Raw genomic sequence first — 12,587 nt, forward strand, 5'->3', positions numbered from 1 at the left:
TTTAAATAGTATCTTACACTTTTTGTTGCATTTTTTTATTTAACCATCTGGTCAAAGGTTACTGTGAAATGCACAACATGAATAAGACGTGTGTTTATCTAAAAAGAAAGTGTTATAGTTTTTGACAGGGCACTGGATAGTAAGCCAGACCAAACAGAAACAAGCTGGACACCTACAGATTTCTCTTTACATCACTGGTTATAAGGCCCTGGCTTTTTTTTAATGGTTCTTTTATCAGCCGGGTGTGTTTAGGCAGACCCCTAATATGCATTTTGAGACAAAGCTCTATTCTGTCATTTGATTATTTGACTTGAGCTATCAGTGCCTTGGCTTGGGCCTGGCTCCCACTTGATGGATTGCTGGTAGTAATTATGTTAATCTTGGCACCAAAAAGGTCATCCTTTCAGTGCTGCTGTGCTAATTGTATTCCATAGATGGCTGTCATCTTGAAGCATTGGAATTTAGAAACAAAGGACAAGATTCATTTGATATTCGTTTTATTTTTGCACTTTCCACTTAATAAACATGTCAGTTTTTAACTCTCTATTCAAGGGTTGAGGAGTGTTATCAGTGGTTGGCATTGAGGATTATAACATTCATGTATCGTTAACTTAGATTTAAGTCTAGATAGTAGCATTAAGTAGCATAGAGCATTAAAAACAATAAAAGTGTGTTTTAGATGATGTAAAATAATTTCTAGCATGTTATATTTGTGTTTTGTCAATGCCTTATTGGAGTTTCTGGAGAAAAAAAAAAATCCAAAAGATTTAAAATGGCATTGACAGGATTCTGGATAAATAAACAAGCATTACAAAGACCATTATTACTTGGTTTTAAAAGCAAAGTTAATTTGCTTTTCATTGCTCTCATAAAGTGGGTTCTCAGCTTCAGGTCTGCCCTGATACATTCAGTTTATGGAAGTTTTTTCCACTTCTTATTTTTCCAATTTTAGCTGTTAAAAGTTGAATATTTAACTATTTATGGCCAATCTTTATATTCCACTCGTAGTTTGGTATGAATAGCAGGAGGTATTTGGTCTGATCAGCACTAATAATCAGTCAATTTGGCCAAATGGTGACTTCCCAACCAAAATAAAGGGAAGACAGTGTAATATGCATGTCATAGCTAGTAATGGACCTATATGATTTTGCAGCATTTTTAAGGATGCAAGCACTAAAATACAATGAAATAAACATTTGGAGCATTATTTGGGTATATAATAGTTTCTTTTAAAGAAATAAAAATAAGATGAGAAAAACATAATGGTAGGGTGCAGGTTGAAATGAGTGTCAAGCTGGAAAAAGGGATTCCTTGACCCTTGAAGTAACATATTTTTCAGGAATTAACCGTAGTTGAGATTAATTTGTGTTATATTTTTTTTCGTTTTTTTATCTTTTAAATTTAGATTGCATAAATTAAATCCATTTTTGTATTTTCTTGTTTCTTGGCCCATCACTTGATAAATCCTCCATACCTTGTGACCGCTTGTTCTGAAATTAGAAATATGCTGTGCATAACATTGTGTGTATGAATGGAGGTATTATTATTTTATTGCTCTCTGCTTCTGGGTTTGTTTAAAGTGACCATGGTTGCTGTCTCTGTTTGTATCATCTAAGAACAGGCCTGTAGTTTGCAGGAAATACAGTCTGTCTGTAGATTTCTCTGCCTTCTACAGAGTATGTTGCTGCCATTGCAAATAACTTGTGCGTCATGAGCTTGACCAAGGTGATCTTTTCCTGGAAACAATGCCTATTGCTTCTCCCCCTTCCTTACATTTTTTTCCTTGTCCTTCCTGTCACAGCCTTCAAGCTTTGAATGTCATGGTCTAACCCCCCCACCACTACCAAACACCACCACTCAGCATTCCCTCCTTCCCCTCCAGCACAGCACACCTACTTTCCCTTACAAATGCAAATGAAGCAGGGTTATTCAGCTGTTGGTGGTAGTTTTGTCACGGGGGAGGGGAGGCGTGCATTAAGGGGCAGCTGTATGCATTTCACTAAACTTACTCCTTGGACATCCTCAGACCTACACTCTGTGTTCTCCTTAGTATTTTTTTTAACCTCCTGGAAAAAAAAGGATGGAAAAGTAGATTTCTGCTTTGCAGGGCTTTAAATCTTGATCTTTCCTTTTTTTTGGAGGCTTGTGCTCAACAAGTGGCTGATTGATTTAATGCGCTTGAATAGCATCTCTGCTGTTCAAGCTCTGCATCTAGCTTCATTTATCATGCGGTCTCACAGGACATTTTATCCTATACTTTGAGATTTTATGGATTTAATGGAACGGGGACTCTCTAGATGAGGTAAGCATGGCAGCTTTTTATATTGCATGCATTTCTTTGCATATTAAATTGCTTTTACTTCCATAGTTGTATAAATAAGGTTTATAAAGAGAGACAGCAGTCTTGTTTTAGTCATATTTTAGCAATGTCTTTTCTGGGTAATGCATTACTTTGATGAAGAACATTTTTGTGAGGTAAATAAACCAGTGATTCATGTTTTTCTGTTTCCATCCTCACTAAAGTTATCCTATCCTTGCATCTATTGGTTTAGTTATGCTTCTTTTGTGCAGCTCAGAAGTCTGAATTATCTGGCCAATGCCAGATTTTTGTTGGTAGCAGCACACTGAAAGCTGAAAGTAAACTTTAAGGGGAAAATGAGAAGTGACTGACGGAGTACACAGGCTAAGGGAGGTCCGGTGACACTAAGGCATGCTGAGGTCAGGAAGTAGTAATGCTGCTCCCCAGATGGTGTTTGTGTAAATGTGTTTGCGTCAATGTGTTTATTCTCAACTTTTAATAGTGTCACTCAGTTTCTCACTGATAATGTGGCAGCATGGACTCTGACTGACCTCAGCTGACGTGTAGAAGCACAGAGCTTCCCTCAGTGTTCGATCTCAACACCTAACAAGTCTCTTAGCAGCTTCCCCTTTGCAGGATGAGAGCGCTCTTTGCACCACTTTTCTCTCCCATTTCCCTGGGAAAGCGTGATCTGCCAGCAGGCAGAGTTTAGTGTGGCGGTAGCCGGGAAAGCAGCAGGATGCTGTGGGAAGTGACCGAGAGAGGGGATGTGTGCTGATGGAAATAGGTGCTGTTTTATCCCGGAGCCCTGCTGAGCCACATCAACCCTGCACGTCCTGATCTGCCCCACCATCGCAGGGAGGTCCACTGTGGTTGGGCCCATTTCAGAGAGAGACAGATGGTCCCTTTTGGAGAAGGGCCATTGCACAGCACTCTGTTTGTGGGACTCTGCTGGAGCAGGCAGAGGCAAACGTGGCCTCCTTCTGTTGGGAACATTGAGGAGCTTTAATCCATGAGACCTATATCAGCTCGAAGAGAGAGACATTTAAAACTTGTCTCTAAGTTTGGATATTGTAGCTATTTGTTATATAACCTAATTGCTGCCCAATAACAGCTTTGATGGAGTGAACTCAATACAATTTGGAAAGTAATTCCTTCTCTGGTAAACAGCATCTCTTGAATGTTCAATCCAATTTTCAATTCAGTTTATTTACAAATCAGCAATTTACAATTGGATAGCGCAAACAAAACTGTGCAAAGCATTGGCCGACCCCATTTATCATCACTTAAAGTACTTTTCTACTTTGCCATCTGAGAATAAAGTGTATCATCTGCAATGTTTTGTGATTTCGTAAAAAAAAAAATCTAAAAAAATAAGGAATATTTAGAATAAAATATTCAGTATAAGGATATTATGACTTTATTAGACTGAAATTATTATAGAGACAAGTACCCGCAGTTCTAGTTTACAAAGAACTGCATAATCATATCATGGATAATAAAAGTATTATTAACATGGTCATTTTATCATTCCGTTAATCATAATTTCATTATGTCGTATCGAATTGGGCACTCAGAAGTATTCAAGCCTCATACAGGATTTGACCTCATTTTACTCTTCTAATTACCTGCTTTTGTACTTAGTTTTCATTACAGATCTTGTTCTTTGTGAACATGTAAAATTCAAGAAGCGTCCTTTCTTTTTTAATTCTCAGATCACCCAGAAACATGTAGAGGACAATGGTAGTGTGCTGCCTGGCAGGCGCTGGGCAGACAGCCAGTTGGCAGGGCAACCAGGAAGGAGATTTCAAGTTTCAGTTGAACCCAGAGGAGCTTGGTTTATGCACATAACCAGTATTGAAATTACCATGTTGTAAAAAAAAAAAAAGGAGCTCTAATCTAACCAAACAAGAGCAGTTTGTTGGATTACAGGCAAATATTTTGGGATACAGCCCACCTTCACAGGTTGTTTGTGTGATTATTTGATTTGGTTCATCAGTGCAGTGCCCAGAGTTCAGCTTCCACTTGATGGATTTCTGGAAGTAATTATGCTAATTTTCCCCCATAAAGGTCGTCCTTAAGGAGACAAATTGCAAATCTTCCTCTATAGATGGCTGTCATCCTAAACCAATATCTGGCTCTAAGTTTAACTGGAGTCAGTTCAGTTTTGATTTTGCACTGTAGCTCTTGCCACTAAACTTTTAATGAACGCAATTTCAGACTAGATCATCATAGCATCATGTCTTTTAAAAGCAATTAGATATTTGGTTTTCATGGCTGGCAAGAAGCACTTAAAGATTAAGTTATGATTTGTATTTGAAAAGTGTGCAGCAATTTAAAATAATTGTTGACATGCAGCGATATAAAAGGGCATTTCATAAAACGTTTGAAAGGCTTAAGTTATGTTATTTGAAAAACAGGCCCTGTTCAAATCTGATATGTTATAATTACCTCCTGGCTGAGTCAATAGGTCGAGAAGTCTAACAGAAAACATTAATATTTGCAATTAAACAGATTATGCTTACCTGTGGGTAAATGGTAAATGTCCTGTACTTATATGGCGCTATTTCAAGTCCAGAGACCTCACCAAAGCGCTTTACACTACGTTCAGTCATTCACCCATTCACTCACACATTGATGTTGGCAAACTACGTTGTAGCCACAGCTGTCCTGGGGCTACACTGGTTCCACCGGGCCCTCTGACCACCATCAGTAGGCACTGCAGGTGAAGTCTATTGCCCAAGGACACAACGACACTGAAAGCCAGAGCCACAGCTTGAGCTGACAACCCTCCGATTACAGAGAAAACTCCTGCACCCGACGCCACTGTCGCCCTAGTGGACTTAATTGTAACAAGTTGATGTTGATGCAAGTTTGATGCATATATATTCAGTCATTCTATTTTATTTGAGATTTTAAAATCTAATGTGTGCAATAATAGTGAAGCCATTATTTAGGCTTTAAGGAATGCAATGTCAGCGCACAGGCACTAAAAATTTTGTAATTTAGCAAAAAATTAAGTCTGATTTATGTTAAAAAAAAAAACAGGTTGTCTGCGTGCGTGTTGCAGTGAATGCAAATGTGCCTCTGCCCCTTCCACAGACACTCTGGTGCACCTCTCTGAAATCTTAGGTGACTGTAGACAAGAGGCCTCTGATTGGTCAAATTTACATTTGCTCTACACTATGCATATTTCCTGATTGGTACCCAACAGGCTTGTTTTGTTTGTATGATTGCCATTGTGGAAAACCACTTGTGAAGATAGACCAGCTAGAAGAGCGAGGTACGCAAGAACGCTGGGACCTTTTTTCTACCTGCATCGCCGCTCTTTTACGGCCTCATGTCCCTCCGTTGTCACACAAACCCCCATGTCCTTACCGCCCCGGCCTTATCCATACCTACAGCTAGTTCGTGAGTGTCCCTCTTGCATTGTGGTGTGGAATAACATAGCGCAAGCCATGGTTCAATATTGTGCATAAATCAATAATATCTGCAAAAGCTCACTGGGACACACTGCTGTGGGATTATAACCAGCCCTTTAGACCCCTGATAGCTCTCTTGTAGTCCTCAGCTTTCTAAACCCCTTTGTTGTGCATATCTTCCTTCCTATTTAAGAGCTTTAATTTGGTTGAAAATAGTATTTTTTATGTTAAAAAAGTTGTTTATAGATTTCTTTTGCTAATGCAAGAGATTTCCAGATGATATTTATAGTTTGAGGGGTATCACAAATAAATTCTTAAGCTAATTAATATACAATATCCTACACCCAACAAATAAGGATATTCTCCTTCCAGATTTTCTGCTAGAGAGCAGATTCAGTGTTCCAAATGTCACAATTATTTAATGCCATCCAGGGCATGGAAAAACATATTAGCCACTAGGGTTGTCAAAAGTATCGATACTCATAAAAGTATTGATACTCAAAAAAGTATCGATACTGAAACGTTGTATCCGGATACAATATTTGTTTTTAAAAGTATCGATACAGTTCTACCACCAGTGGCACCTAAACAGTTATTCATCTAAAGTGCAGAATAGAGGAAAATTCACTTTCTGAACACTGTGATTGAATAATTCTGTGCACTTTTCAGTTTCAGACTTTTTTTTGTAACAGTTGCAGCTGCTGAGAATTATTTTTGTTTCTTAACTGGTTTGGCCAGTGTCATTGATATGTGTGCAAAGCATAGCCAAGGAAGGAACACTTAATTTTTAGTTTTGTAAGTTTTTATCAAGCTTGCTTAATATTTTGCACAGCAAAAAAACTCAAAATATTGTTCTTATTGTTTTTTTATTTTATTTATTAATGAAAATATTTCTGTTAAATTTTGGAGTCTTTTATCCTTGTGGTATCAAAAATGGTATCGAGTATCGAATATTTTCCTTAGTATCGGTATCGAGTTGAAAAGTTTAGTATCGTGACAACCCTATTAGCCACCCATCATCACCCAAGCAGCATCATGTCTGATTAAGCTAGATGGAGAAATATCAATACACAAAATTTAAAGTAGGATGGTTCCTTTTGACTGAAGCTGAGGCAAGTAAGGCCTGGAGTGGTTTAGGTTCTGTTTTTGTGATGCTGTGTTTTCTTGAGAATGAGGGGTCAGTGAGCTCTTGCAGTAATTTTAGAAGGACCCCCATTATTGTTCCTTGTTTTTTTTCCTGTTTGTGGATAAACAGAGAAGAAAATTGAGATGTCCAGACTCCAGATGGCATTTGCAGCTTGAGGGGAAAGGATTTTAAAACCTATTCCAAACTATTTTTTTCTTTGTATAGGCTGTAGCATCTTGCTTTTGAACACATTTTTGGCCTGTTAGAATATCTAAAAACTCCTGATACTTTAAATCTAGATAAACTCCAAAATCATGATTCAGTAGGAACTAGAAGGGGTAGTTAAATGTTTCGACAAAAGCATAGGTAATATTGGATAGGTCATATTATTGATTATTGAATTACATTAAATTATCAGTTAACAAATTCATTTTATTTTTACTTAGATTATATTTGTCTTATATTCGTTTTGTCATTTAAACAGTTTAATAATGACCAAAAACACATAGCCCTTTTATGTGAAAGGGTAGAATTTAGACATCTCTTATCTGCTCTTTTTTCACTGAAGTTACAGGTTTTAAAAAAACAGATTAAATTGGAATCTGCTCCTTTTCTCTCTGTGGGAACATATGGTTGATATTAAGAGATTTCAATGTCGACAGGAAATAAAAACAATTTATGATTTTGGTCATAGCATACACTACATAAAATGAAGTCTATATATTGGATGAGCCCTGAGCATTAGACTCAGCTGTGTAGCACATTCCAGATGGAGCCATAGACGGCTCAATGCAGAGCAAACTCAAGCGAGAACTGATGTAGGAAAACAGTAAAAAAAAAAAGACCACAGCTACAAATAACCACCCGTCCAAATTGCAAAGTCCACGGCAAAGCAAACAGAACTCTTGTTTAATTTTACGTGCGAGTGCATTGATGTTGACAGATTAGGTGGGGTGAGACGACTGTCGAAGGGTAGTGACCTCGGATTAGTGCTGGAGCAACAGACGCATCAGGTAGGTCAGAAAAGTTGGGCAGGGTCTCCTGCTTTGTTTATGAGTTGTGGAAACAAAGCATTTTCTTTTTTATTTTTAAAGTTTAGTTTGAAGTAAAACGGATCAAAAAGCTGTTATCAGTTGTAAGAATATAACAATGTCTTCTATTTGACGGCACCTGGAGTACAGAGGGAGCATTAGTGAAGGAAGTCATTTTGTACATTGGACTGTAAGGCCTGGTTCTGGCTGACCTCCTTTTTATCTCCTCTACTGATTGTTCTGCTGTTGTTTGGTACATGTTCACCATGTTTCACTGAGTTGTAAACAAAAAGTGTTTATTTGTTTATCTCCATTAGCAAGCAGGTACTCTGAACACACTTTTCTTTGTTTATCATCACTTTTCTGAAGCTCATTGCAGCCTTTAAAATGCTTGTCTGGATTGTGATTGAGATCACATTACACTCTTATTCTACGCAGCTTTTAGACTTAGGGTAACTTGGTGCACTGCATATATAAAGACAGATGAGTTATTAAAAATGAACAGACCTTGGTGCACAATGCATTCAAGAATGAAACATTTTTTGTCCTCGCAGGATTATGAGGTCTGTAACAGACAACATAATCCCTGCTTTGGGCTTTTTTAACGGTATGCAGACAAAAACATGTTAAAGTGTCTGCAGTGTCTTGTTCTAAGCAATTCCTACTGATCAGCAAACTGTCGTGTGTTTTGGATTTGGAACCCGTTTTGTGTTTTGGGATAAACTCTTCAAGTGTATTTATTTTAGTCGTCATAATATTTTAATTGAATAAGTCTTGCAGTCTCAACAATGATGCAGATCCATATTTTGTTACATCTCTGAAAAGCAAACATTTGATTATAATTTTCAGAAGCGTGGCAAATCAGATATTTTGCAAATACGCAATCTTAGTTCAGAATTCACACAGCTTTTCATCACATATTACAGCAACAATGCTTTTAGAATTGACGCTCCTTTATTACGACTGATGATGTTTTAAAAAAAAGTTGTTATTGAGAACTAATTAAGGGAACAAACCAATTTTTGCAGAGCATCAAATCCTGTTTTGTCTTGAAAGTACAATTTTCTTTTGGTTTGTGTATTTGGTCTGGACTGAGAAACTATTTGGACTGAGAACTTTTACCAGCATATTTGGTCTGGAGTTTAGTGTTGAACCAGAACAGGGTTTCTTTTAAACTTTCGATTGGATTGTCATTGTTCTAAGAGTAGTCAGATAATTTTGGTCAAATAGGTAATTCTATCAGTCTAAGTTTCAGTTACAAGCATCCTGCATTCAAAGGTGAGTGGATCTTCATCAGCATAGACAGGAGCGCTATAATATTGTGAAATTAGACTAGATGGTCGGTGCGGAAGCAGTGGTTCATATGATAAGTATTCTGTGCTTTTGCCAGGGACAATTCTGGAATTTGTAGGAAGAAATTTACAATGCCATAATGCAGTTAAAAATTTGTCAACGGAAGGGTTTAATGTAAAGTATTAGTAAAAAGAATAAATATTTTATGATCAGTATTGTGATTGCCAATATTTTGCCTAGTCTTATGTCTTTTCCCACATCGTAACTCACTGGTCATCGGATAAAACTGGAATGAAGAGGGTAAATTAATTGTAATATATTTTCCAGCTGAATTTTTACATTCATGCAGCCCATTGCACTTGGAATATTGTACACACTGTTACTGCCATGATAAATCTGCTATATCACATTATTGCACTATATGGCTTTTCATTCAGTTTGTTTCAATATAAACATGTAATATTTAACAGGAGCTCACTCTAAGTGTTATTCTTGCTTCTTTGGCAGGAAATAACTCTGTAATGATGTTTTTGATAATGTTTCACAAAATGCTCCTAATATGTTTAAACTTAACCACCATAAAATACAGTTTTACATGTTGTATTATAAATTAAAAGGGAATAAAGCACATGACAGGGTTTATTAGAAGATAACTCAAAGTTTACCTCTGCCCCCTACTGACATGGCTGGCTTAAAAAACACTAGGAAATCTTTTACTCCTCTTTTTGTTAAGTAGCCCCTTCAAAAGGTTTAAATTATTTTTATTTTCATTTTATTTTCCCATAAAATAAACTGTATCTTTTAATTGCTTGTTGCCAAACTGCACACATTTGTTTTGAAATTTCACTTTACGGATTCACATACTTGGCTGTCCTGCATGGACGGACAGACCTCAAGTGTCACCCCCGGTCTCTAAAGACACAGTTAATTTAATATACAAGAACTGAATAAGAGATGAATAGCTACTTAAGGAGGGAAACATTTTTTGTTTAATTTTACTCACTTGTACCTGAGATACATTTTCCTGCATCATAACGAATGGTTGATGTTGAATTTGCTCACTGAAGAAGTATTAGATTTAATTCTGGTTAATTAAGTCATGCTTAATTAACATTTGCAATTGTTTCACTGGGTTAAGTGTATTATGCTTCTGTCCACATAGCCGACCTGCTAAGGCAGCAACTGAGTGCACCTCTTTTTATCCGTTTCCTTACCTCCTACTGAGGGTGTAACCCTGCTTTCACACTGGTCATTAAAATCTCAGCATTACTCCCTGCAGGCAATGCTGGGTGTTTCTCTTGAAGCTCTAAGCTCACTAAGAAAGGTCGGAGCTGGACAACTAGGTTCTTACCACCTCGATTGCACAAATGCATTGCTGTGCACAGGAAGACCATTTTAGGGTGGGTGCTGTGGACGGGTGCTGGTTGCCATCAATGAAAAAGCTCTGGCATCAGTGCTAATTGGGAGACCCTTCCCTGTTGTGATGCTGAATTGTCAGAGAGCCAGATAAAAGAGTGAGAAACTGAATGGTGTGTTTGGTTTAAACTTTCATAGCATCAGTGAGTGTGAGCAGTGGTGCAGATACCCCCTTGCGAAATCTTAATACTCCTTCAAAAGGGTTCTTTCTGGCTATGGAAACACTTGGGGACAAGGCATGCCAGGTTTCCCAGGCCCTAGTAATGAACTCTTAAGGCTAACGTTGCCCAATTAATTGCATCTGCCGTTAAACTGAAGAAAATGCTTTGAGCACAATTTGGCAAAACTCCTGCCAAATTCCTCTCTTTCTGCTCCAGCACTTCTAGTCTCCTCTTAACCTTGCATTCTACTTAGCAGTAACCCATTTAGGTTGAAAAATTGCTCCACTGAAGCAGAAACACAAGTGTTTTTTCATCAAACTAGAAGACGCCTGTGTCTAGTTATAAACGTGACCCGCCGTCTTTCTCTTTCTGCAAGTGTGATGAATTTAATACTTTTTCTGGCCAAAACCATCATAAACACACCTCCAGTTTCCACTGCAACTTAGAAAACTGCTGCTATTTTATGGACGCTTGAAAGCAGAGCTTTATGCAGTTTTAAATCATGTCTCTGGATGGTGAAACGCTCGCTCTGTGTGCTGACTTGATCATGTAGATGTTTGGTGTGACGAAGCAGGCGATTCGTTGTTTTTAGTTTAAATTTAAAAGGAATCAAAAAACGCACAGCAAGGTGTGAAAATGGTGCCTTCAGGTTTGTTTGCTTTCCACCTGGATTCTTTTTCTTCCTCTCTGTTAATGATGAACACATTTTGACACCTACAAACGTCTAACGGGCAGCAGCTTTTCCACAGACAGAAGTTGTAAATTTATCCATCCGGTAAAGCTGCCTGACTCACCTTATAATGATGAGCATGAGGTGGAAATCTTCTGTAATAATCTTGGCCTATATCTTCTATCTATATGCAGACTTGGGTGGCTGTCAGGACTTGACTTCAGCCCACAAAGCTGAAGTATCTTAGAAACAAAGCCTGCAATGACTTCCTGACTGCAAAAAACAGAGGAGTGTTTTTATGACTCAATTACACAAGACTTCATTAAATGTAATTGGCCTTAATCACGAGCTTGTTTTCAACTCAGGGCTCAGGCCAAAAACACACATTGGGCTTTGATGTTATCTGCAAGTGACATGATGCAGTGAAACATAATGCATAGTAGAGGAATGCAGTTTAAGTGGATTTGCAGTATTTTGTTCCCTTTGAAGGTGGAAGCAGTGTCATCTATGCATATGCAGTTTTTATACTTAGTACAGACAAATCTTTATTATGACACTTGTTCTGCAAATTGGATATACTAAAAACTGTGCAACATTAGCTTTACCTGTTTGTTCAGTACAACAGCATTTGAATGGGTTTGTGCTACAGATGTGTCATTGTGGTCTCCCTATTTATATTTTATTAATTTCTCGGTTTATTTCAACACTTTTGACCGTACTTTAAATGGGGGCAATATTCTCTCTTTAGGTATTTCAGGGCAGCTAGAGTACAATCATTTGGAGTGCAAAGGGACCTGCTGTACCATTGTTAACAGCTGTTAGTTCATGTGAAACAGTCAAGCATCAAGATCTAATTTTATATTTCTCCTTCTATTCATTGATACTCATTAAGCATTTCAGAAATGCATGAAGAAACAGTTTTCCCTTTAATGCATTTCTTTTGTTAAGGCAAACATGTGATGAAAGGTTGAACTACAAGCTTAAATATATCGATGGGAATTATATTTTAGTCCCTTTCCGTTAAATTATAAATAAATTAATTATAAATCCTAGTTCTCAGTTTTAGGGATTTAAGTTTCTGAAATTTCATAAAAATACTAGGGATGCACGATATTGGGATATTGGCCGATATCCGATATGCCGATATTTTAAAACTCATGTAGCCGATA

General features: G+C 37.5%; 1 protein-coding gene across 5 annotated transcripts in view; it reads left to right on the forward strand.

Annotated features, from left to right (window-relative positions):
* Window positions 1-12,587, forward strand: part of sipa1l2 (signal-induced proliferation-associated 1 like 2) — a 127,598-nt gene that overhangs the window by 26,455 nt on the left and 88,556 nt on the right. Inside the window, exon 1 of one of the 5 annotated variants that reach the window (XM_015379582.1) lies at window positions 2,049-2,302. The exons of the other annotated variants lie outside the window; for them this stretch is intronic. The gene's annotated coding sequence lies outside the window, so the exon portion shown is untranslated. Of the gene's footprint in view, window positions 1-2,048; window positions 2,303-12,587 lie in introns of those variants that run through there. 5 annotated transcript variants of the gene reach the window in all.

Source organism: Cyprinodon variegatus, unplaced genomic scaffold, assembly GCF_000732505.1.
Source record: "Cyprinodon variegatus isolate N-32 unplaced genomic scaffold, C_variegatus-1.0 Scaffold195, whole genome shotgun sequence".
NCBI lineage: Eukaryota > Metazoa > Chordata > Actinopteri > Cyprinodontiformes > Cyprinodontidae > Cyprinodon > Cyprinodon variegatus.